Genomic DNA, 26,293 nt, shown 5'->3' with positions numbered 1-26,293 from the left:
GTCCTCTGCTGATCACCATTAGCTCCCTAGATAGGATGGAGTCCCATGTGACCTTGATCCCCTCCAACATCTGTAGACTAAATGTTTCATCTCATATTTGTGCAAGGTTTGTGCAGAGAAGCACGGCTGTTGTGAATCCATATGTACTGTAGCCATGCCTTTGATGAAGGACAGTATTTCACAGCCCTCTTCTGTATCTTTTATATCTTACATTTACTTTTCTACTGCCTCTCTGCAATGTTCTTTGAGTTTAGGAGGTGATTCAGGTATCTAATTTAATGCATATTGATGCTTCATGAGTCTCTGCATTAATCCTCCATTATCTGCAGATAGAAGGTGTTTTGATGTAGCCTGTGGTAGCTCAGTAACCAATTGGTTTCCCATAGTGAGGGGAACAAGGACTATTTCTAACAGGAACTCAATGACTGGCTCTTTGGCCTCCCCGCCCCCCAAGGGAGGAGCAGTCCTGTTAGGCCACAGAGGAGAGCTTTGCAGCCAGTCCTGAAGATACCTGATAAAACAGGATCGGATGAATGGGGAGGAGGTTCTCCCTATCAGTGGACTTGGCAAGGGGCACGGTGGAGATGAGAGAGGGAGGGACTGGGAGGGAATGAAGGATCGGGACACGGCTGGGATACAGAGTTAATAAAATGTAACTGATAAGAAAAAATAAAATTAAAAAAATAAAAATTAAAAAAAAAAGAAGGTGTTTTGATAAAGGCTGAGGATAGCATTAATCTATGGGCATAAATTTAAATATTTAAGAGGTAGTTTGATAATATGTCCCTGTAGCAAAATTCAATAGTTAGTAAGTTCATCCTTTTGCCCATGATCTCCCCAGCCATGGGCCTTATGATGGTTTGAATAAGGATGACTCCCATATGCTTATATATTTATATGGTTAGTTATCAGGGAATGATACTGTTTGAAAGGATTAGAAGGATTAGTAAGTGTCTTGTTAGAGTAGGTGTGGCCTTTTTGGAGGAAGTATGTTAGTAGGGGTGGGTTTTGAGAACTCAAATGTCCATACCAAACCCTATCTCTCTCCGTGCCTCTCTGTCTCTGTCTTTCTCTCTCTTTTTGTCTCTCTCTCTCTCTCATCCTCAGCCTGTAAATCAGGAGTTAGTTTTCAGTTAATGCTCTAGTGCCATTTGTGTTATCATACTCCCTGTCACAATGATAATGAACTAAGCCTCTAAAACTGTAAGTATATCCCCAATTAAGTGCTTTCTTTTATGAGGGTTGTCTTAGTTATAGTGTCTATTCACATCAACAGAACAGTGACTAAGACAAGGATTTTTTTTTTAAGACAAGGCTTTAGTGAGGTCCACAGTGCTGATCATCAACTCCTTCCTATGTTCTGGGCCTTCAATAACATACTGATGTTTTTAAATTCATGTTGTCATGATTCTCTAAGAACTCAGACACATTTTTCCTTATTTTATGTCTTTCCCAGATATTTTCCACAATTAATCTTATTTTCCAAGTCACACATTAATAATTGCTTTGTAGAAGTCCAAAAAGACACCCATTTTTATTTTAACTAAAGAGGATATCACAATTCTGGACATCATAGCATAGATCTCTTTTGTTTGAAACAAGATTCAAATAATTCCCTAACCACAACCACTCTTTTTCTATTACTGTCTCAATGGGAACTTCAAAAGCATCTTTGACAAGTTCCGGATGTGAGTATACAATATTCAAATGCTTGAACCAGATTCTCTAACATATAAAGTGCTACATGTGATGTAGCATCTAAATATCTTAAGTGAAGTCCATATGTTACATTTAGAGCAGTCTCCCAAATCTAAAAGCTTGCCTTTAAGCATTACGATCCAAAATATAATATTTTAAAAAAGAAAGAAACATTCTGAATTATCACAACAGTGGTTGTTTAAAGGGAGCTGATTTTGCTTTTCTAAAGATTCAAGTTTCAAATGAATTTCTAGAAATGTGTTTCCTTATTTGTTTACCTCTGCATAAAATCTTCTCAAGAAATGAAATAGTAATATTTATCCTATGCTGGTCAGAAATTAAGAATAACTTAGAAAAGACTATAAAAAATGAAAACTGAACTGTTTTCCTAAAATTAAAAAAGAAAAACAAATAAAATTCATTAATTTTAAAGTCTCCATCTTTTTTGAAAGCACTTAGGTCCTGCACAAGATTATGTGGAGTAAGTTTTCATGGATGTACTGTGCGACAAACTTTTCCTGGAGAGTTGCAGCTCATACACACACACACACACACACACACACACACACACACACACACACATGCATACACTTTTCTCCTCACCGTGAACAGGAAACTGTCAACAGACCAGAGTACAGATATTACTAAATTTGATTTGCTGAACAAATGAGTTTATTGGGGTTACAGGTATATAGGTGATCGGAAACTTACAGGAATAACACCAAAGCCTGCCTCCATATAGGTGACAACTCACTGAAGCTGAAAACCTGGGGCACAAAGCACGGCCTTCAGGCAGCTCCAGAGGTTGAAGAATGTTCTTTTCAGGTGACTCAGTTTCTCTCAGCCTCTTTCTTGCAGCTTGGCTGGTCTCTGCTTCATCCTGGTTGTTGGGATTGTCTGAGACTCTTCTTTGGAGGTTGGCTTGTGTTCGAGTAACTCTCAGCAGACCTTACTGTTTAAAAATACTTTTGAAGAGTGAGAAGCCTAGTGAATCTGTTCAGTTTCAGGGACTTCCTGGAGCTCTTTTGAGTTGTTTACTTCCTATCTTAAGCAGCTTAGTGACAGATGGATTTCAGTCTGGGAAGAAACTTTTTGTGCAACCTGAGGGGAATCAATGTGAATCTTGAAACTGCTTCATCAGATCATCAACTTTTAATTCTATGTTAGGCTAAGTTTAGAAAGCAGTTAGCACTTTCATTTTATTATATGAAGATTAATTTTAATGAAAAGATAATTGTTGGAGGCTGTTCTGGTTAAACCTATCCTTGTTGTGTAAACCTGCCTAAGTCATTATATCTGACTGATTAATTAAACAGTCTATACTTAGGCAGGGCAGAATGGAACAGGCATGGCTAAGGTTCCCAGGCTTGGGACAGGAGACTCATGGGAGACAGATGGACAAGATGAGAGGAAGAAGTAAGACTCTGCAATGTGTTACCATGGAGAAGAATCCATGTGGGCTTGGAGGAATGGCTCCAATAATGGCATGAGAAGGCCCAGATGAAGAATATAAGCAAGTATTTATAAGATTATGGATGGAAGGTAGCCCAGATAAGGAGAATTAAGGTGGATGGCATTGGATGGGGGCTGGGAGATGGATGGTGAAGTTATTCTGACAGGGTAGGTAGGAATACCTGCCTGGTCCAAGGTAAATAAGACAATCATAAAATCTAAAAAGTGTCTGTGTGTTATTATTTGTGATAGCAGGTTAGGTGATAATCTTAGGGCTAATAATAAACATTATATATCCCAACACTCATTTTTTATTTACAACAACAGTTAATTGAAACAAATATATTTCAATTTGCTTTACTAGTGCAAATTCTATTGTATTTTAAAATTACCTTTTGGGAGAGGTGTGTGTGTTCATAATCTGTCAGTAAATGTCTAGTTTATCATAAGGCTATGAGTGAAGGAAAAAAAAGATTCACAAACTATGGGGAGTAGTTTTATTAATATAGTAAATCTACTGTAGTAATGGAGCTTTATTTTGCATATATGAGATAATAGGATTTTGACTGTGTGTATGTGGTCACATGATAATGTTTCTCTTTCACACAGTTCTCATCCTCATTTTATTAAGGGTAACCTGTTTTTATTTAATTTTCTCTGTTCAAGTTTTACTCCTTTTTTACTCCCACTTGTTTATTCTTTCTTTTGTTCTGTGAAAATAAGAATTCTAGTGAGATAAGAATTGTGTAGAAAACCCTAAAAGAAAGAAAAAATTTAATTAGATGGAATATGTTATACACAAATACTAGTTGAAGAGAATTGGGAAGAGACCACTTTTATTCATATTGCAATGAAAAGTGTTATATTCATTTCGCTCTTGTGGATTATCCTTTACCTTTGGCTAATTCAATATAAGTAAAATAACCTCGTCTCGCATTTTGCTTTGTTCTATATGTACTTGTATTGTACATGTGAGAACTTGTATTGAAGTGTGTGTGGTTAGCAACAAAAGAGTCTTGGATCAGGGTAGATGAAAGGGATGTAACTTAAAAGTAAGTTATGACATGTGAAAGCAATGTTTGTGGAAATGACACGATGAATCAACTGCTGAGGATACTAATAAAGCAATTCCTAAAGAGCTTTCTTATTAATGTAGGCACTGGGGATTTTAGTGATGCGAATTGTGGAATATGCTTCACTAACAAATTTCAAAGTCTTTGAACAACAAAGGTCAGGTTTAGGAACTTACTGACAGTACTTGTCCAAGCCCCTTTTGATGACCTTCTTCTCCAGTTTGATCTGGAATTGTTCAGACCCATTCACTATTGTTAGTATCAAAAGGGCTGTTTGTTCTCTTTTCTCTGGCATGTCATCACTTTTCTGGGTTCATTAGAAAGACAAATACGTTTTATACCTGTGAATTATGGTTAATTGAGCAGGTATTTAAAGCACTAAGGGAATTTGTTCCTCCTCAAAGGAAAAATGGAACAAGCAGAACTTACACCTACAGTAGGTACAGATTATTATTATATTTTGTGGTAGGCAGTTATTCAGAGCTTTACATGTGCTTCTGTCTGGTTCAGAGAGTTTAATTTTTATTCATTATTCTATTTCAGCTGGCATAACTAATCTAATATTACTTGGATACATTAGCTTTAGGTCGCACAATATAAGGAAGTGTTTCTATTTCATGGTTAGCATAGACATTATTGCGTCTTTATTGAGGCTTTTTTTCTAACTGTAAATTCTTATCAGACTGTCAGTTCGCCTTCATTTGCTTACTTTACCATGAGCTCTTCACATTTTATATTGTTCTGTAGTGTCTTCACATTAAGGTGTATTGTGTATGATAACACATTTTAAGTTGAGTATTTGTCTCAAACTAATCAGGAATCCAGTTTTTGTTTTGTTTTCTTTTGCTTGTGTGTGCACACACATGGACATGGGCATGTGAAGGCCGGCTGTTGGATTTAGATGTCTTCTCCTAGGGCTCTCGGCCTTAGAGTTTGAGACTGGCTGTCTCACTGAACCAGGTGCTTCCTGATTGGCTAGCTAGACACATCCTAATCTAGATTTATCTACCTGCCAGTAGAGAAATTTATGTAGCCGGTACTGTGTCTTCGTTATGGCTCCTATGACTGCAATGAAACACCATGTTTCATTGGGGAGGAAAGGGTTTATCTGGCTTAAACTTCCACATTGCTGTTCATCACCAGAGTAAGTTAGGACAGGAGCTCAAGCAGGGCAGGAATATAGAAGCAGGAGGTGATGCAGAGGCCATGGAGGGGTGCTGCTTACTGGCTTGCTCCCCATGACCTGCTGAGCCTGCTTTCTTGTAGAACTCAGGACTACCAGCCCAAGGATAGCACCACCCACAATGGGCTGGGCCCTACAATACTGGCAACTAATTGCGAGAATGCCCTATAGCTGGAGCTCTCCGCTGAGGCTCCTTCCTCTCTGATGACTCTAGCTTAGGCCAAGTTGTCACACAAAACTAGCCAGTACATGTTCCTATTCTCAAGGGTTTTGTTTTGTTTTTATTTTAAATGCTGAGACTCTGAACTAAAGTGTTCATGCTTCTGCAAGCACTTTATTGACTGAACCAACTCTTCAGCCCCCTCTGACTTGATATAGGTATGCAATGTAAAGTTTCTCTAACATATTCCTATGTTAGTATCTTGCTCTGGATTTGTACTTGGGATATATCTTGATGATGAAAGTGAGGTACTAATATTACACTGAGAGGTTATAAAACTCATCTTTTAGGATTCCACACCCTAATGTATCCATGAAATAACACAGCTCTAGAAAATAGGACCAATTCCTTATACTTATTTTTTTTTTCATATATGCATTATATGTGCAGCAGACATGGTTGATAATCTCGATAAAACCTTACCTGGCAATGAAAATAAAATCAAGGTATGCAGTTTACTCGTTGGACAACTTCATTTGTCTGACTCTGAAGCCCTTCAGCTGCAAAATAAAAGATTCAGGTAACATGGATAACAAAAGCTCCCAAATATCAGTAACAGCAATAAACAGTAATCTTTTACTGCTCTATTGCTTGTTTATTCACAGTGTGCCATAAATTGTAAGTGTGTGAAATATCTCAATGAAACAAGATTCCATGGATTGAAATTTATATGGAATATTTGTGGAGTGTGTGTGTGTGTGTGTGTGTGTGTGTGTGTGTGTGTGTTTATACATGGGTATCTGTCAGGCCATTAGTCAACAAGTAAATTTGTAAGATGTCAAATTGTTGAAAGTAGTGCAGGAATAGAGACAAAAAATGATGAGTGGTGATAAAGAGAGGTTTTTAGAAAAAGACACCAAAGTGAAGCTATGTTTGAAATGAGACTTGAAACAAATAAGTTACTTGTCTAATAATTAGGTTTTAGAAAGGATTACTAGAAAGAGCAAAGGCATGCAAAAGAGTCTGTTATGGTGATATAATATAGGCATTCTGAAATCATGGATACAGCCCGAATATGGTACAATCAGAAAGTTAATAAGGCCTGCAGGACTTTGTACAACACATTGGAATTTCAGATGCAAGGTCGCATTGTCCCTTGAAAAGTTGGAGATGTTGGAGAATCATCTAACTTGTGAAATAAGTAGAATGGTGTAAACAGAATACCATAAAGACTACACTAACAAAAATGGCTTTCATAATTAGTCAACTCAGGTGTCATTTAAAATACTATGGTCTTATTTCCGAAGTCTTATGTAAGTAAGCCCACAATCTTGGACTTTGAGTCTTAGTTACTGCTCCAAAAAGACAAAGATAATTTATTTTATTTTATTGCCTTTACTTTCTATTCAATTATGACAACACAGGAACCCCAAAAGTTTTAGAGACCCAAAGCCCAAGAAAATGGAAGATGTAAGGACTCTATAAAGAAATAGCCTTCAATCAGCAATTCAGAAACTACAGTGGAAACCCTTGCACAGCAAACTTTACCTTCATTTTCACTGGCAAATGTCTTTGGTTTCTTGCTTACAACCAACGACTAGGCAAAGAACAGATAAACTTCTGGAGCACATAAATAGGAGATGGTGTGTTTATTCAAAGCACCACTGAGATCATTAACTTGACAACTATTGATTCTTTCTGTGTATATTTGAACCCCAAACATGTAACTGTACCCTTCAATAACGAAACCAACAGCTCTGGGGTGAATGAGGTCTAATGAATATGTTTCAAAATCCTTGAGATGTGCATTAAAGATTCAAAACCATTCCAGACCTTGTGAACTTTTGTTCCTTTAGATATTTTCTTAGTTCAGGTAGCTACATAAGAAAATATAAATGCATGTATATGTGTATATGTGTGTAAATGTATATGATGGGATTGTTAATTAATGGCTGTAAGAATTATGTTACTGGAAATACACTTGGTGATTTTTGTTTGTTTCTTACCTAACATGCTTTCTACAGTATTTATTTTTTTAATGTTATAATTCCTGAGGATTATTAAATATTCAAAACAGATGCCCATATGCCAGTGGTAAGAGTAATATCCTATAAACAATATGGTGTCTCTCTTCTTCGTGAGTATGGAGGGATTTCTAAAAGAAAATAAAAATCCTTCTCTTCTTTCCGTATTCCTTTCATTCTTCTGGAAAAACCAACTCATTAAGCCTTTCTCAACTCCTGTAGTGGTGGATACAAATCCTGCCAAACAGTAAGCAAATCCTTTAGAAGCCTAAAATAATAAGAGTTTAGGGAACATAGTTCACAGATTTCTTTATGGGAGAAAGATCAAATTCAACTTAAATTACTTCTGTGTAAATAAATGTGCCACAACAGTGATTAAGAACCTTGAGCACAAGAACGTGGCTAGACATGCAAAAAGATTATAAACTAGTTGCCTCTGGATTCAGCTACAAGCCTTTTAAAGTTTTTCCATAGTTCAAGTTAAACTTTTAAGTAATTTTATTCTCGGCTTTTTACCCTTGTCATCCCAGTGGAATTACAGCTGTGATTTGTCAGACTTTATGATGTTTTTAATCGGGTCTGGATTGATTGTGCTAATTGTCCTCCTGAGAAATTCCAGCCTTTGATCATGGAATAGCAAAGTTTGCTTCTGTATAAATTATCTTAAAAATTTGTTCCATCCCACTCTTTCTACTTCTTACAGTTTTACTTATCAATTTTTCTATAGAATATTTGCCTAGTCATAATTTCGGGATACGTGATAAATGTTTCTTTTAACAGTATGTAAACACGAATAGACCGCATTTGAAGCTTATTGTAGAAGACTCAAATTCTGTTGCTCTTGGCTTCCTGTTGTTTCAGGTTTATAGGGCACAAGCAGCCTCCAACTGGCTTGGTTTTGTTGCTGCTGCAGCCAACTACAACAAAGTTAAGATTCACGGCTTACAGTTGTGTCACAGTGGTGTGGCTAAGTGTTGTGATTTATTTTAGGGCCTCTGTTTCGTCCATTTCTGTCCATTCCGTTCATATCTTGCTATTTTCCAATGGCCGAGTTTTAAAATCTTCCATCATCAAGTTAACAAGCTTGGGTGCTTCTCAGTCCTGAAAGATCAATGTGGTTCATTTTAACATCTTGACAAGATATCTGAGGATCTAATGAAAGGTAGATTGTGGTATAGATGGGACAGGCATACTCTGTGTGCATAGGAGTGCATAGTAGTGTCAGTCATCCGTGTACATGGCCATGCTAAATGAAGAAGGAGCTAGAGACAATGCTTATAACCCAGCTTCTCGTATTCTGCACTGTGTGAACTAAGTCAGAATCTCCACAAAATTATAATTATCTCTTAATTCCCCAATGAATTCTGAGGAGTTGCCATTATGAACCTTGAGGTATAACACAACAGCCTTGATACATTGAGTATTAAGCAATATTCAATTGCCAATGAATTGTTCTAAATATAGTTTTCTTGTGAATCATCTTGGAAGAAAATAAAAATAAGAACTCAGAACTGCTGCTTATGAAGGAAGCCAGCTTGAAAATGCAGTGCTAAATCACTAAACGTGACTTCTCTCTGTCTCTTAACTTGAGGCAGGGTTTGCTCGAATCTGCTTCAGAAGTCATAGACATTGCCATGGAAGAAAAGTTGAGGAAAGCTTCCCAATCTCTTTTCAGTGCTGCCTGTCAGAGCACTGAGTACAGCCTTAGAACTGAGGCAGTGTTCTGAGAGTAAACAGCACCTTCATGCATAATTTGTTTTTCTCAAATAATTGATTTTTTGGTCATTTAAAATTATTTATTCATATAAGTAGACATCAAATGTTTTTACAAAATACTTAAGAAAAAGTACATTTAAATAAATAAGAAACATAATGGTAGGTGATAGAATTTAATATATATAAATGAAACCATCAAAAATTTTAATCAGAGAAATTCAAACTATATTTAAGAATTAAAACCATGCTTTTTAATATTTCTAATTTGCAAGAAGGTATTGGGCTTTTAATGGTGATACGTTGCTTATTGATATTTTTTAATGATTTCAAAACAGATCTCTAGAAACTGCCATACACGAATATAAAAAGAAAAAAAAAAGTAATGCAAGATCTTTTGCAACTAAAGTACTAATCCATAGAAGTTTAGTAAAAGTTTGAATCTTTTTATATAAATTTTCTTCTATTTATATTTGTTCTCATTATGAGAGCAAAAATTAGTTATTCTCTGAGATGTCTCTAAGCTATATGGAAAAATAACTACTTAATAAGGCCCTAATAAATGAAAATGTACACCACACTGCATACATTGAAATTGGATAAAAATTAATTGAAATAAAAACTGTTAACAGAGTACCATATACAGAGCTTCAAAACTAAATAACAATACCTTAATGCTGAGAACTTATTTTTTTTGTTTTTTAATTATTTTTATTTTTTTATATTAATTATAGTTTATTTACTTTGTATCTCAGCTGGAGTCCCCTTCCTCATTCCCTCCCAATCCTACTCTCCCTGCCCCTCTCTAAATCCACTGATAGGGGAGGTCCTCCTCACCTTCCATCTGACCCTAATTTATCAGGTGTCCTCCTCTGTGGCCTAGCTAGGTTGTTTCTCCCACAGGGGGTGGGGAGGTCAAAGAGCCAGCCACTGAATTCATGTCAGAGACAGTCCCTGTTCCCCTTACTAGGATACCCACTTGGATACTGAGCTGCCATGGCCTACGTCTGAGCAGGGATTCTAGGTTATATTCATGCATGGTCCTTTGTTGGAGAATGAGTCTCAGGCAAGACCCCTGTGCTGATATATTTGGTCCTTGTGGAGTTCCTGTTCTCTTCAGGTCTTACTAACTCACCTTTCATATGATTCTCTGCACTCTGCCCAAAGTTTGGTTATGAGTCTCAGCAGCTGCTTTGATACACTGCTAGGTAGAGTCTTTCAGAGGCCTTCAGTGGTAGGCTCCTGTCCTGTTTCTTGTTTTCTCCTACTTCTAATGTCCATCCCATATGTCTTTCTGAGTGAGGATTGATCATCTTACCCTGGGTCCTCCTTCTTGCTTAGCTTCTTTAGGTGTACAGATTTTAGTGTGTTTATCCTATCTTATAGGTCTAGTATCCACTTATGAGTATATACTGTGTGTGTCTTTCTGCTTCTGGGATACCTCACTCAGGATGATCTTGAGAACTTATTTCTAATACTTTTCTGAACACTCAATTCCATTTATCCCATAATGAATATATTTGTACATATATTTTGCCGTACCTTTTCATTAAAATACATGGCCATTAAGCTTATTATATATTTTAAAATAGAGATTTAGAAAAGCTACCTCAATTCATCATTCTGGCAGAAAGTATAATTTTTTTTTCTTTCTTTTTTTTTAACTTTACCATTGGTAACATTCAGAGACCATTTTTATCTGTACCATGAAGTTTTGAACTATGCTAATGAGGTATACGAAAAAAAAAAAACTTGTGTCTTGCAAGTTTTTATACAATCACCAATATTCAATATTACATAAATATTATGTAAATTTTGACTTTATAACTATTTTAATACATATTTGCAAATTTTTGTTTATTTTTTAAATCTCTTTATTGTCTGATCCCAGCCCCCTTTCTCCTCTTCTCCCAGACTCAGCCCTCATGCCTCTTTCCCCCATTCCTCCTCTCTTTTTTCTCAGAGAAGAGGAGGCCTCGAAGGGGTACTAACCCATCCTGGCACCTTCAACTGCAGCAGGACTAAGCTCATCCTTTCTCATTGGCCTGACAAGGCAGCTCAGCTCGTGGGAAAGGATCCAGTAGCAGGCAACAGAGTTAGAGACAGCTCTTACTCCCATTGTCAGGGAACGCACATATTGAAACATGTTACACGTCTGCTACATATGTGTATCGGGTCTAGGTCCAGCTCATGCATGCTCTTTAGTTGGTGGATCAATCATTGTGGGCCACCATAGGCCCAGGTTAGTTGACTCTGTAGGTCTTCTTACGTACAATGTCCTTGACTCCCTCTATCCTTCCCCCATCCTTCCACGGAACTATTGGTACTCAGTGTATTGTTTGTCTGTGGGTCTCTGCATCTGTTTATATCACCTGCTGGATATAACCTCTCAGAAGACAATTATGCTAGGCCTCTATCTGCAATTATAGGAGAGTATCATTAATAATGATAGGAGTTGCCTCTCTCCTATCTGGTGTGTCATTGGTTGACCATTCCCTCCATTTCTGTTCTATCTTTACCCCTACACTTCTTGCAGGCAAGACAAATTTTGGATTTAAGATTTTTTTTGTGTGGGTTGGTGTCCCCCTGCCTCCACTGGAACTCCCACCTCAATATAAGAAGTGGCTATTTCAGGCTCCTTAAGCCCAGCTGCTAGAAGTCTCAGCTTCGATCACCCCACAGACTCTCAGGAGCCTCTCCTGTCCCAAAAATCCCCCCACCCACTGATTTCCATTCTCTCTCCCAGTCCTCCCTCTCCTCCCCCACCCTCCCTCCACATAACCTGATTCCCACCCCTGTTACACTCCCCATTCCCTCTCCCATCCAGTTTCTTCCCTCCATCTACTTCAAATGTCTTTTATTTCCTGTTCTTAGTGAGATTCAGGATCTTCCCTTGCACCATCCTTGGTTTATTTGGGTTTGTGGATTCTGGCATGGTTATCCTGTACTTTATGGCTAATGTCCACTTATAAGTGAGTACATACCATGTTTGCCTTTTTGAGTCTGGGTTATCTCACTCAGGATGATCTTTTCTAGATTCACCCATTTACCTACTATTTGCAAAGTTTTGTTTGAGTTTATTTTCATTAATTTCTTTTATTTTAATAATTGATAAAAGATAGGGCTAGAAATTGTGCCAAGACCTTTACACTTTCCATTTGATTTCATCCTCACAAGGATACTATGATGGATTAATTTAACTCTGACTCAAATATAAAAAACACATGCATGTAAACAAGTTATGAGGGTAGGTCTAGACTGTGGTTGGATAAAAGGATGAGAGAGCATAGAAGAGGTATTGAGAAAGGAGATGAATAGACAGAAGGAAAAATCACATTTGACCTGAAATAAGGAAGGAAGCTAAACTCAGGGGAGTGGGGCCATGTCCCTGACCTGGGCCACATGGGAGAGCTGGTACTGGTAGCATGAGAAAGGGACAGCCCATCATGCCCTTTGCCTGGGCAAAGCCAAAGCTGGCCCTGGACACAGGCAAGAGAGCTGACAGGCTGACCAACTCAGCTACCACCCTAGTCCTGATCCAGGGCTTTGAGTTGGCCTACCCCAACACCTATCCCATCTATGAACTGCTGGAGCATGCAAAGGGGCTGGTCCTGCAGAACCAAAGCTGAAGGATCTCCATAATACAGGGCGACAACAGACTATCCAAGAGGAGGTTAGGTGAGGATACAATATTGACGGCACAGCAGAAGCCATAGAGGCCTCTAACCAGACCAATGACTCATTGACATTTGCAAGTGAAGCTGTTTTGGCTAAAGAGTAACTGTGTGACACACCATGACACACTGTGACACGCCATGACACAATGGAACTTCTGAGGCTAGATGTTTTTTTTTCTTTTCTTTTTCTTTCTTTTAGTTTATTTATTTGTTTATTTTTGTTTGTTTTGTTTATTTAGCAGCGGAGGTTGTGAGAGTAGAGGGAGGATATGGAGGGATGAGATGAGTGAAATTGGGATGCATGCTGTGAAATTCACAAAAAATATCAATAGAAAGTTTTAAAGAAAAGAAAGGAGGCCACTGGTGTTGGTACACTGGAACAAGATGAGGGTAGAAAAAGATAAGGGAAATAAATAGTGAAAACAATTTTTTAAATCATAATAAAACCTAAATTATTTTCTTGGCAAGACATATTTAAAATTAAGCACTAATAATCTTATGGTGGTTGATGTCATCCTCTCTATTCTACCAATAACTGTAGACACTTGGAGAAGCTGATAAACCTGTCACAAGGCAGAACATTACTTGAAGCATCACTGTTCTGTCTGTGTCACAGACACAGAAACAGCTGACTGTGTAAATGCACTGACTCACCTGTGTAAGGGCTGTGACAGTCCTGGGTGATGACAGTAAGAGCAAGGGCAAGTCTGAGGTCAGACCTGTCTACTCGAGCCAAGTCATCTCACATCCGTGGGGTTCTGAGCACTGCCCTAGGGGAATGGACTCATGGAGTTAGCAGATCCGCACTGCTGATCCCTCATATGTCCTTCACAGTAGAGCTCACTACACCCACTGTGCCACCTAAGGCAGGGGAGAGCGGCTTTGTGTTCCAAGTGCCCAGCTGACTGCAATGACCATGCTCTCCTCACCTCAGGGCATCATGTTTTCTTTTTTGCTCGTTTAATACTTTCTTTCCTAACCTCTCATCTAAATCAATACTCTCTCTCTCTCTCTCTCTCTCTCTCTCTCTCTCTCTCTCTGTCAGGAGCAAGAAGGTAGATACATGTAGTTAGGATAATAAAAGTTATATTTTCTTATGCTGAGGGTCATCACACAAGGTTCACACTCTAAATTCCAAACTGCAGTCCTAAGCCTGTCTCCCCAAAGCTTCTCACCTGTGTGATGTGTCTTACCAGAAGGTCAGGTCCAGCTTCTGACAGCAGTCTCTGATTTGAGGGCCAGGATCCCGGGGGACACTGTCCAGCCACAGGGCAGGTCACAGTGATGTCTCTCCATATGTGCAGAACAGAGCATTACTCATGGTCTCTGCTTAAGCGCTGTTCAGTGGGGTGTCATGGGATCCTAAGACTCTATCCGGGTATCCTGAGTGAGTGACGTCACTGGGTTCTGGTTATCAGGTACAGTCATGGGTGTATTTTTACATGTCTAAAAGGCATTTTTTTTTCCTATGCTCATTACATACTCTGTGTCTTCTTCTCTGGATAAGTGTGTGTGGAGGTCAGAGCTGGGCTTTCACTCTTTGTTTTATTCCTTTGCGATAGAGGGGAATTCTTAACTTCAGCTCGGCTGAAGGTCAGAACTTCCAAATATACAGGGATCCTCCTGTGTCTACCCCTCACAGAGCTGGGGTGACACATGCACAACAATATATCCCAAATATATAACAATATATAACAAAAATATCCCTGGTATCTACACTCTGAGGACACTGGAATCTACACTGAAATCCTGACGCTTGTGAAGCAGGCATTCATAGTCACTAAGCCATCTCTCTCTCCAGCCCCACTCATAATGTTTACCTCACCACTCTTTTTAGAATAGCAGGAAGAGCCATAAGCATTTTTTTATTCTTTTCTAATACAATATACACATCCAGGCTGCAATTTCCCCTCTCTTCACTCCTCTCAGCTCCCCTCTTTTTTCTTTTTTAACAGCTGAGTAATACTCCAGCCTGTAAATGCACCACATTTTCTTTATCAGAGAGGCCTCGAGTGGTTGCTGATTGGAGCAGATACAGAGAGCCAGCCCAGAACCAAACATTAGGTGGAGCTCAGGGAACCCCAACTCCCCTCTTCCCCAGATCCCCTCCTCCTCTCCAATGCCTCCTGGGATATCAACCAAGGACAGTATAACAAGGTACAATGAGTCTAGGCACAAACCTTCATACCAGGGCTGAGCAAAGCACCCCAGTAGGAGAAAAAGGAACCCAAGGTCAAGCAAAAGACTCAGAGACACCATACTCCCAATGTTAGGAGTCTCCCAAAAACACCAAGCTAACAGCCATAATATAATTGCGGAGGACCTACTGCAAACACATGCAGGTCCATGACTGCTGCTCTAGTATCTGTGAGCCCCTATGAATCCTGCTGTATTCCGGCTCCTACAATTCTTCTCCACCTCCCCCTTCCAAGGGGTTTCCTGAGCTCCACCTAATGTTTGGCTCCGGGCTGGGTTTCTGTATCTGCTCCAATCAGCTACCAATAAAATGTGGTAAATTTACAGAACAGAGTATTACTCAGCTGTTAAAAAGATATTATGAAACTTGCAGGCAAATGGATGAAACTAGAAAAAAAAAATCCTATGTGAGGTAACTCAGACCCAGAAAGACAAACATGATATGTACTTGCTTGAAGAGGCTATCAGCTATTAAGCAAATTAGAATTTTTTAAATTTTATTTTATTATTTATTTATTTATTTCAATTTATTCACTTTGTTTCCCCACTTCCGCTCCCTCTTAAGTTAGGCTTTCTCCATTTGGTGCTGCTTTTGTTTCAGTGTTCACATTCTCATATGTCCTTCATCTCCTATTTAACATTTCTTTTTTCTCTTTTCTTTAACCTTAAGTTCTTCTAGAGCTGTAGATGTTAGTTGCCAGTAAAACCTGGTTAGTATAGGACAGCTGCATTCTGTCAGTTTTGCTAACCTCATGTCTTCATAATCCTGCTGCTGTTTGGTTAGTTCTTCCAAATCTTATTTTGTTCAGCTTATTGTAAAATTTTATATCAAGTGTATTTTCTTGTATTATTTGTTACACAAACAAAACTTCTCCCTTCTTTGATATGATTCCCTGCACTCTGCCAAAGGTTTGGTTATGAGTCTCAGCATCTGCTTTCATATTCTGCTAGGTAGAGTCTTTCAGAGGCCCTCTGTGGTAGGCTCGTGTCCTGTTACTTGTTTTCTTCTACTTCCAATGTCCAACCCATTTGTCTTTCTAAGTAAGGATTGATCATCTTACCCCAGGTCCTCCTCCTTGTTTAGCTTCTTTAGGTGTACAGATTTTAGTATGTTTATCCTATCTTATAGATCTAGTACCCACTTATAAATGAGTACATACCATGTGTGTCTTTCTGCTCCTGGGATACCTCACTCAGGATGATCTTTTCTGGTTCTCACCATTTGCCTGCAAATTTCATGATTTCCTTGTTTTTAATTGCTGAGTAGCATTCCATTGTGCAAAAGTACCACAATTTCTGAATCCATTCCTCCATTGATGGATATCTGAGTTGTTTCCAGGTTCTGGCTATTATGAATAAAGCTGCTTCAAACATGGTTGAGCATATCAAAGAAGGAGGAGTTAGTATGACCTGGAGAGGACAGGAGCTCCACAAGGACCAAATATATCTGGGCACAAGGATCTTTTATGAGACTGTTTCTTCAGCCAAGGACCATGTTTGGATATATAACCTAGAACCTCTGCTTGGATGTAGCCCATGGCAGCTCAGTAACCAAGTGGGTTTCCCTAGTAAGCAGAACAGGGACTATTTCTGACATGAACTCAATGGCTGGCTCTTTGACACCTCCTCCTCCCCCCGAGGGAGGAGAAGCCTTGCTAGGCCACAGAGGAGGACATTGCAGCCAGTCCTGAAGATATCTGATAAGCTAGGGTCAGATGGAAGGGGAGGAGGACCTCCCCTAGCAGTATACTTGGAAAGGGGCAAGAAGGAGATGAGGGAGGGAGGGATTGTGAGAGAATTAGGGAGGGGGCTATGGCTGGGATACAAAGTAAACAACCTGTTATTAATATAAACAAATAAAAATTATAAAAAAAACCTTTCCTTTGTTTTTTGCTTACTTGGTTGGTTAATGTAGCAATTATGTATTCCGGGAATACTTACTTCCTTATCTCAATTTTCTAAATGCTCTCTGTGGTTCAGAGTTTCATATATAGGATTACTAAAGAGATCACGTAATCAGCTGACCATAAATTATTTAAATTACTTGGAGAATGGTTTGAAGATGAAGCATAAGTAACAGGCTTTGTGCTCACACCTCAGCATGAGTAAGTGGAACTAATTCCTGGTGAAGTTTGAAACTCGTAGGTCCCACCAGCTGGGAGAATAAATCATATCTTAGTTCTTATAGGCAATGACCAATGGATCAGCTCACATCCACACAAACCCTTCAGCCTCTTACGTTCAACCCATTTGGTAACTACTTGTTCAATATTCTCGTTTCTCTCATTTGTGTAATAACATGTAAAAGAATGAGCACTTTTGCTGTCCGGTCCTTCAATTTTAGCTTCTGTAGGCTTAGAACAGTCAAGTATCCCCTGTCCCCCACCAACCAACCAGGTCAGATGGAAAGGTGAAACAGGTGACAGGCCCTGTGGTTGCAGCCCACCTAAAAGCTTGTCCTCTTCTTCCTCTAGACTCCCTATGCCTACGGAAAGATTATCTGGTATATTGTGGTTTGCCTCAAGAACTAACACCAGCTTGAGCCCAAAGTCATTCTGACCCATTAAGTTGTAGCCACTTTACCATTCCATTTATCATTCAGTTTGTTCAAGAGAGAAGCCACCCTAGTGTTCTGGATCACCTCAGTGTCAGAGGTAAACCTCTTTATCCTATGGCATGACAGAATCCCTACTTCTTTCTGTTGATTGGGGTGAATTGTATCGGCAGTGATGATTCTCTCGGGTGCCTGTGTGACTAGTGGACTCAGAATCCAGAAGAGAAGGAATAGCAGCTATTAATCAAATGTCAATTGAGCTCTTACTCTGTACTCTGGTGGGAACATATTTCTCTTCAGGAGATCAGAACAGCAATTCTTTACAACTATTGACATAAGTCCTGGTAATGTTCTAAAGGTTGGAGGTTCATGATACAAGATGGTCTGACTTCATCTTTGGCCTCTAACCATGAGTTGCTGATAGCAATGTTGACTTTTGATAAACAACATTTCTCCAACCTAAGTGATTAGAGAGAGGATCATCTCCAATCTCCCAAGGCCTGAAAACCCTGTTTAAAAAATGAACACAAGGGTGTTGTCTCCCTAATTTCTTTCTCAGCCCTTTTGTCTTTTGTATACAGGGACTGTCTCTGACATGACCTCATGGGCTGGCTCTTTGATCACCTCCACCTGAGGGGGGAGCAGCCTTACCAGTCCACAGAGAGAGACAAAGAAGCCAGTCCTGGTGAGACCTGATAGATTATGGTCAGATGGAAGGGGAGGAGGACCTCTCCTATCAATGGACTGGAGGAAGGGTATAGGAGAAGAAGAGGGAGGGAGGTTAGAATTGGGAGGGGATGGGCAAGGGGGCTACAGCTGGGATACAAAGTGAATAAACTGTAATTAATAAAAATAAAATATTTTTTTAAATGAGCATAAATTTATCTATCAACTTGTCATTGGAAAATATAATACATCTGCCTGTACGTTCCAAGGACCGTGTATTTTATTGTATAATAAACAGTATAAAACAGTACTCATTAACTGATAATGTTATGTTCTTGGGGAGAATGATGGCCCATCTTTATAGGTATCTTTCTTTGGTGGTCATATAGCCTTATACTTTCAGAAAGACCACCCTTATTTTTTTAGTCTATTTGTTCAAAGCTACCAGAAAATTCAGAAACCATGGGAAAAGAAAAATCTTTATGGGCCTGTGAGGGGGAAAAAAGTAGAAACATCATAAGAAGAAAACTTTTAGAAAGAAATTTATGTATTAACAAGTTTTTGCATGTGTCTACATTAACAGTAATATCACAATGACACTTGAGTTTGGGCTATCTATGCCAACTCTGCTCCAAAATTCTCATTTTCCTCTCCATGCTCTGCTATGTGGACAGTGATAAAATTTCTTAGACATATTCTGGGAATACCATTACTAAACATGCTTGCAGTAAAATTACAGGTCTGTGCTCATGACAACTTGGCGTGTCTTTCAGCTAGTCGATTCCAGTTATGACACTCCCTTATATTTGGGAAACACGTATAAGGAGGTGACATTTTGCATGGTAGGGTGCTTTTGGCTTCCTCGTCATCCATTTTTAATTTTTTTCCTTTATTGAATAAACAATATCCATATTGGCTTCTCTTCTATCTGGTACATTGGAACACTCTGTACTGTTTCTCTCTATAACTCTTTATGGGTCAAGTTCTGCCACTCAGACTTTGCTACTCATTATGGTAATTGCTCCCACCTGAATTCAGATGGCTAAGTGCTGCCAGCTGGCCTGCATCGTATCAGGGTTCTTATTATTTCAAAGAGTGTGTTGTGAATCAGGACTTTTACCATGAGCCTGGCCTACCTAGGGAAACAAGTGTGGGCTTCTTGATGGTGTCCATTTCTTCTACTAACAATTTTCTTTTGTAAGTACAGTGCCTATTGGGCCCTCTCGTGAATGACAGTTAGTTGGTATATTTTCCATCCTTACCTGAGGCAGGTGCACTGGAAAGCACACCTTCTTGAGCTTTTCACTGCAGACTATCATTTTTTTCACCTTCCCAAGGCTTCCTGAGGAGATTGCAAACTTCATCGCATGTCTTCTCTGCCAGGCTACTAAAACTTGTACTGTACCATTTGTTAGTCAAGATGGGATTCTCTATGTGGCCAAATCAGCATTCTGATATTTACTTATCACCTTAAATTGGAGGTCTTCTGCCTTCTCTGTACAGTTTTTTTTCTTTCTTTAATGCTTCAGTAGCTTCCAGCAACAGCTATCTACTTTAGTAGCCCTTAAAATTACTGCTCTTTCAGTCTCTCTAAAAGGCTTGAAAATTTTTATCAGGATATATGTTCCTTCCAGAGTTGTCCCTCTCCTATTTATCAGCTGTTGAAGTTTTCCCAGTTGTATCACTGTTGACTATTAGGAGGTACATCAATCAGCAGATGCTTGGGTTTTCATTATCATTGGATTGATATGCAATCCATCCTTCAATTCTCACTTTATACTCTGCTTCTTTGAAACACCCATAGAGCCAGTTCTATTCATTCTTGTTTTCTAAAAATAAGGCTTGAGATGGAAACTTATACATAAAAGGTATGTTGGTGGAAACATTCTATTGATATACTATGAAGTGAAAGAATTTGGCAGAGAAAGCAGTAGTGGGAGGAGAAAAATTAGTTGAAATTTAATGTGTTTTACAACATTTCACATGATCCCATATGGAAATGATAGCTACCTTGGGCCTTTACAATCACTCAAATTTAAGGCAAAGTGGCAAAGCTCTTTTCTTCAGCGCCATCTCCTTCTTCTATGCCTACTCTCCCAACTTCATGTCACTGGAGTGGATGGTAACAGGAAAATGTGCATAGGATTATATGGGACATACATACTTCGCCAAGGGCAATTTTCATATTAGAATGCAACACTAGTAATCATGGCTAATGGAAAAATGTTAACCCTAGTTCTGAAGGGAAATGTTTACAGTAGACATTGTAATCTTCTGGTTCTTAGGGCTTTTAAATGAAAGCGGATAAAACTCATCCCTCACTTAGCATCTTAACAAAAAGCAATTCTAGATTAAGAATTAAAATAAATTTAGTACCCATTGAAAGTTACTTACCTTTTCAATTGCTTTGAAATCCACCCCCCAAAAGAAAATGCATAAAATTAAAAATGTTTGTTAATTATCTAGGTTTCCTATTGCCACTGAGTGTCAGAAATATGTCAGTAGCTAAGTTTTTTTAATTGTTTTTATTTTTATTAATTACATTTTATTCACTTTGTATCCTCCCTGTACCTCCCTCCCTCCTACCCTCCCAATCCCAACCTCCCAGTAGCTAAATTTTTACCTTAAGAAAACAAAAGAAAAAGATAAATTCACAACCAAAGCAAAATGAAAGAAGGAGATAATAAAAGAAAATCTAGAAAACAATGAAATAGAAGAAAGTGGTTTAGGGAAAGTCTGAAAAGCCTGAGCAAAGTCAAGATAACGGATTATTTTACCATTTAAGGTCAGAACTGTAATGAGCTGGAACAAGATTAGGGGAGCAAACAGGGCACAAAGATGACTAGAAAAACACACCTTGATGCCTTGATGTACCTATAGTTATGTAATTATGTGAAATACCAGCATTCATCCAAACATTACCTGTAATTTAATAAATGTGTGGAAACCACAGTCCTAAGAAAACCAGAGGAAATAGATAGACTCCTGAGTGAATGAAATTTTAAAATAACAATATGAAAAAAGAATAAAGGTCTTTTTGAATATTTCATGAAAAATGGAATTTCAGAGCATTTAAAATAAATTTTTAACCACTATTTTTACCAAATATCCCATTATTCATGACAGCTGTTATGTCTCTTCTATATCTTTACACTGTCTATAACTGAATCCTCCTGAGAGTTTTCAAGCACCATCAAGAGCTCTGTTCTTTCTTAAAACCTTCAGGAATATTTAGTCTGACTCTTGTTTCCTTACAAGGTAGGTCCAGTCTGCGCACCTGTGGTTTGTAGTGCAGTGATTTGTCTATCTACTAATTGGAGATCGTTTTGGAACTCTTCCACTGTCCACTGTGGGGAAATAAAGGTTGAAGACAGTCAGTCCTTTACAGTTATCATCCCACCCTCTACATGTGCCTATGCTAATTACACCTAGCAAATTTCCTCACTATGAAAGTGAACTACTTCGATGTTTAACAACAAAATAATCAATAATGGTTACTATGATAAAAATACAAGTCAGAATTCATCGGTATACCTCTCACCAAAAGATCCATTTTATAAATTGAATTTAGCAGAATATTTTTTTTAAATTCCTTGGGAAAAAGAATAAACTTACAACTGAATGTTTTAAACAGATGTATAATAAGAATTAATAATATTTAAAGAAAAACTTTTATCAAAATATTTTCAGAAAATTTGCCAATTTCATTGTCTTTCTGCTCGTATGTGTATATGTCTTCAAATGTGCATGTATGTGTTTTCAAGTGTGCACGCATGTGCCAATGCTTGCTTGCATGTATGTTTTAATTAGATAACACATCATACAGTAACTCATACAAAAACTCTACTTTAAAAGATGGTAGTAATTGGAAATGACATCCATTTCTCTGTGTGCTTTAACACTATTATCCATTCTCTACATATACTCATGTTTATAAAATAATATTCATAAGAAATATTAACCTATAGATAATATATACATATATATATATTATACATATATCATACACACACACACACACTCGAACTCACAGCAATCCGCCTGCCTCTACCTCTCTGAGTGCTGGGCTTAGAGGTGTGTGCCACCACTCCCAGCTACATGTAATTTTTATGCAAAGAAAGCAAATGGAAAATAGCCGAATATAAACATCCCACGTGACATGTAGTCACAAGAGCAAATGAGAAAATGGATGCCAGGAAGATAAAGTGTGCCTGTCACGGGAGGGGTCTGCCCATCAGGTGTCTTTGAGGAAATCTAAAAGGTCAATTTCTCATTCTTTCACAGCTATAGAAAACTGCTTAGGCCCATCCTTGAACTCCCACAAAGCTGAATTTTCTAATTTACTTAGCCATCCAAAGCCAGCTCAGTTTTGGAAGGGGCTGCATTAAAAGGGGAAAAAGACCTCTACTATTAAGGACTACCCAACTACTATGAAAATAAGTGTTGAAGAGATTCCCTGGTGAATTCCATCATAATTTTACACTAAACTGGCATGCTTTGTACTTGATTCATTGCATTTATACCAAATTTAGTGATGCTAAAAAAATACTACACTCAACGCAGTGAAAGCATTTATCTTGAAATATGATTGTTTCAGGATTTAACAGTCTGGAGAATCACGATGCTGATTGGCTTGTCAAAATCAAAAGACAGGCTGTCTAGAGCAAAAGTCTTTCTTAACATTCCATTAGACTATTTCATATATGTGACTATTTCTCTAAATATGCTGGCATGGAGGCACATTGAGTTATGTTACAAATGAAAATTACTAAATAATATGTTTTGTTTTGTTTTGTTCAAAATATTTGATGACACTATTCAGTTCATTTTATAAGAGGTAGTTACAGAAGTTAATTTGATATTTATTACTTCACTAAAGACTAAATAGTTTCCATAAAGTTTTCCTTAAAGTTAAACCTGAGATGATTAAGGATCATCCCCCATTCTTCTCAGAGGATGTGAGCATAATGCATAAGCAAACAGGGACACTAGCCATCTAGGATTCTCATTTAATTGTTTTAGATATAAATATATACTGCCAATATTCAAATATACAAACATACATAGACATAGATGCACACATGTTTTCATACACCAATGAATTCTGTGCATCAGTAAAGAAGGTTCTACTCTTTGTTTTTGGCAAATAATTATTTAATTGAATCAACCAATATAACATGGTTTCAGTTGATTTTACATTTTAACTTTTAAAACCAGTATGTATATAGTGTCAGTTACAATAGAATCAAGACACTATTGTGAGTGCTTTCTTAGTACTAATCAATTTATTTTGTAGAATTGCTAAAGTCCTGTAGGTGAGCTTTTTAAGTTGATGCTTTCTCTGCTACCTACAAATCACCCAACTATGAACAATTTACTTATTCCATCTTTCTCTCCATAGGGGTTCCAGGAAGAATTGCATGAGGGTACCTGCTGAGCACTCAGAGGGAGTGTCATGAAGGCCATGTACTGTCTGGGCTCATCCACAGGCACCTGGTAAAAGAAAAGGCAGGAAATAAAACCTGTTCTCACCATAATTCAGGCTGTTTCTCTTTTTTCAGAATACAGATTATTCGGTACATTTCAAATGCTGAGACAGTTCTGTAAATGAGATATGCATGTATATCTGAGTTACAGTTCTTATCACATGCTCCATTCAAAAGAAGTCTCTTCACGAGCTGCAGCGGGTGGCTCAGCAGTGAACAGCACCTGGTCCTCTTGCAGAGGACCTTCAGGGTTCAGTTCCCAGCACCCACCTGACACTTCAGAGCTGTCTGTAACTTCTGTTCCAGGGGATCCTACAGATTCTTCTGATATCACATACACATTCAGGCAAAACACTTATCCATACAAAATAAAGTAAATAAACCTAAAAACATTTAGGGAAACCCAATCAATTCTCTCAAGAAAATATTTCAGCTTCATCTGAGTCTGAACACTACTATTTACAATACAGCAAAGGATCTAATTATCTCGTATCTGTTTCATACTTTGATTTATACTAGTGTGCCATTATATAGGACAGAAATGCCATATACCTCCCCTCTGTACAAATAATGGCTCCTGTAATGTAATAACATTTTAGTAAATATGAATCAAATGGAAAAATATATATTGAAAGTGTAATGGCTCCTCAAGGACTACTTGAATGAAAGGTAGCCATGTCTGAAATACAGAAGAAAAACAAAAACTAAAAGTTACATTGGAAAGTTGGTTGGCATTCAAGCTCTCGAAAACAAATTTGGAAAAAAATAATATGAAGCAGATACTCAGTTGATGGGAGCAAGCTGGAAAACGTTGCCAAACCATGTTTGAGAATAATCAAGTTCTTTAAATTGAGCAGAGGTCTGAAGCATGATCAGGTTAACAGAAAAGAAAAGCCCAGTGTTATTTTGACTGAATTGAAAACAGAGTGGGAAAATTTGTATTTTTCATCAGAAACAGAGTGGCTTTCTTCTCTCTGTTTTGTGCCCAAATCCTTAGAGTTTCAAATCGTTACCAATTCCTTCTGTTCTCATTGGGCTTATTTATAACTTGATTCATTTTCCAGCCTCCCATTGCTGTCGACTGAGTTTTTTCCCAGCTGCAATTTAGTGTGAGCAGTTATCAGTAAAACAGCTCCCCTTGTTGTCCATCCATGCTCCACAAGGCTCTCTGAATTCAGAGATAACTACCGACACAGCTAATGTAGAACTCGAGTAAATCAGGAAACACCGGCCGTGAGTCTACAGACTCATTACGTACACATGTGCCAGCTGTCGTGGACACAGCAGTTCCATGTGAAAGTTCTAAGCAGTGTCCACGTGAAAACTGGCAAGCAGAGTCGGAAAACACAATTCCGCGTTCGCTGGGTAACTGGAGCAGGTAAGGTACAGAAGACAGGGACCTGGTAGTGTAAACAACATGTGCAGGGGTTTAGATGACAAAATCGTGAGGGACTGGAGGGGAAGCCAGTACATTTTCTTTCAGAGAAGAATAGGACACATCAGGGAGGAGATAATGACAAGACAGGACAATGTCTTCTTCCTCCAGAATTTTGGTCTTGATTCTAGGAACTTCTACTTTTCTCTCTTCAAAAGATGTGTATTACCTACAGTGACCACTGGTCGTTTATGTGACCAGTGTTCTAGGTCCACCAGCAGGCTATAGTTTTGGTTCCCTAACTCTGTTACCCAAATCATCACTTTATTTCTACTGGACTCTCCCTGCATAAAACGTTAATACAGATCTCATATTTTAATTTCTACATATGAATTACTCAAAAGAATATCATTAAAAGTTACAAGTATGATATTTTCAAAATCAAAAATATAAATTAAAAATATTCACCACAGTGGAAGAAGATGGCAGCGGCTAGTGTGCACCTTAGCTGAAGGGCAAATGACCTGCAACACGGAAATTGTCCAGAAAACAGAAGGAGACAATTTTAGCCTGAACTACAAACTCCAGGAGCAAACAGTGAGGGTTATAAATAATCAGATGGCCAGAGGCAGATGTAAGAACACACTCAACAAAAACCAGGACGTAATGACATCACCAGTAACCCCACAAAACAATGGACACTTCAATTCACTAGATACACAAGAAAACAATTTCAGAACTATGTTATTCCAGCTATTAGAGGCCCATAAAGATGAAATGAACAAAGCCCTCAGAGAAATAGCCAAAGAAATCGAGATGAATAAAGAGGAAATAAATAAAGCTCTCAGAGAAATGACCACGAAGATTGAGGCAAACAAAGAGGAAATGAACAAAGCTCTCAAAGAAATAGCCACACAAATGAAGGCAAATAAAGAAGAAATAAACAAAGCTCTCATAGAAATACAGGCAAATACAGCCAAACAAGTAGAGGCACAATTAGCGATATATAGAGAGAGGAAACGGACAAAAAAATAGA

This window comes from Psammomys obesus, unplaced genomic scaffold (assembly GCF_907164565.1).
Source record: "Psammomys obesus unplaced genomic scaffold, mPsaObe1.curated_primary_1811, whole genome shotgun sequence".
Lineage (NCBI taxonomy): Eukaryota > Metazoa > Chordata > Mammalia > Rodentia > Muridae > Psammomys > Psammomys obesus.
Note: the sequence above shows the minus strand (reverse complement) of the source record.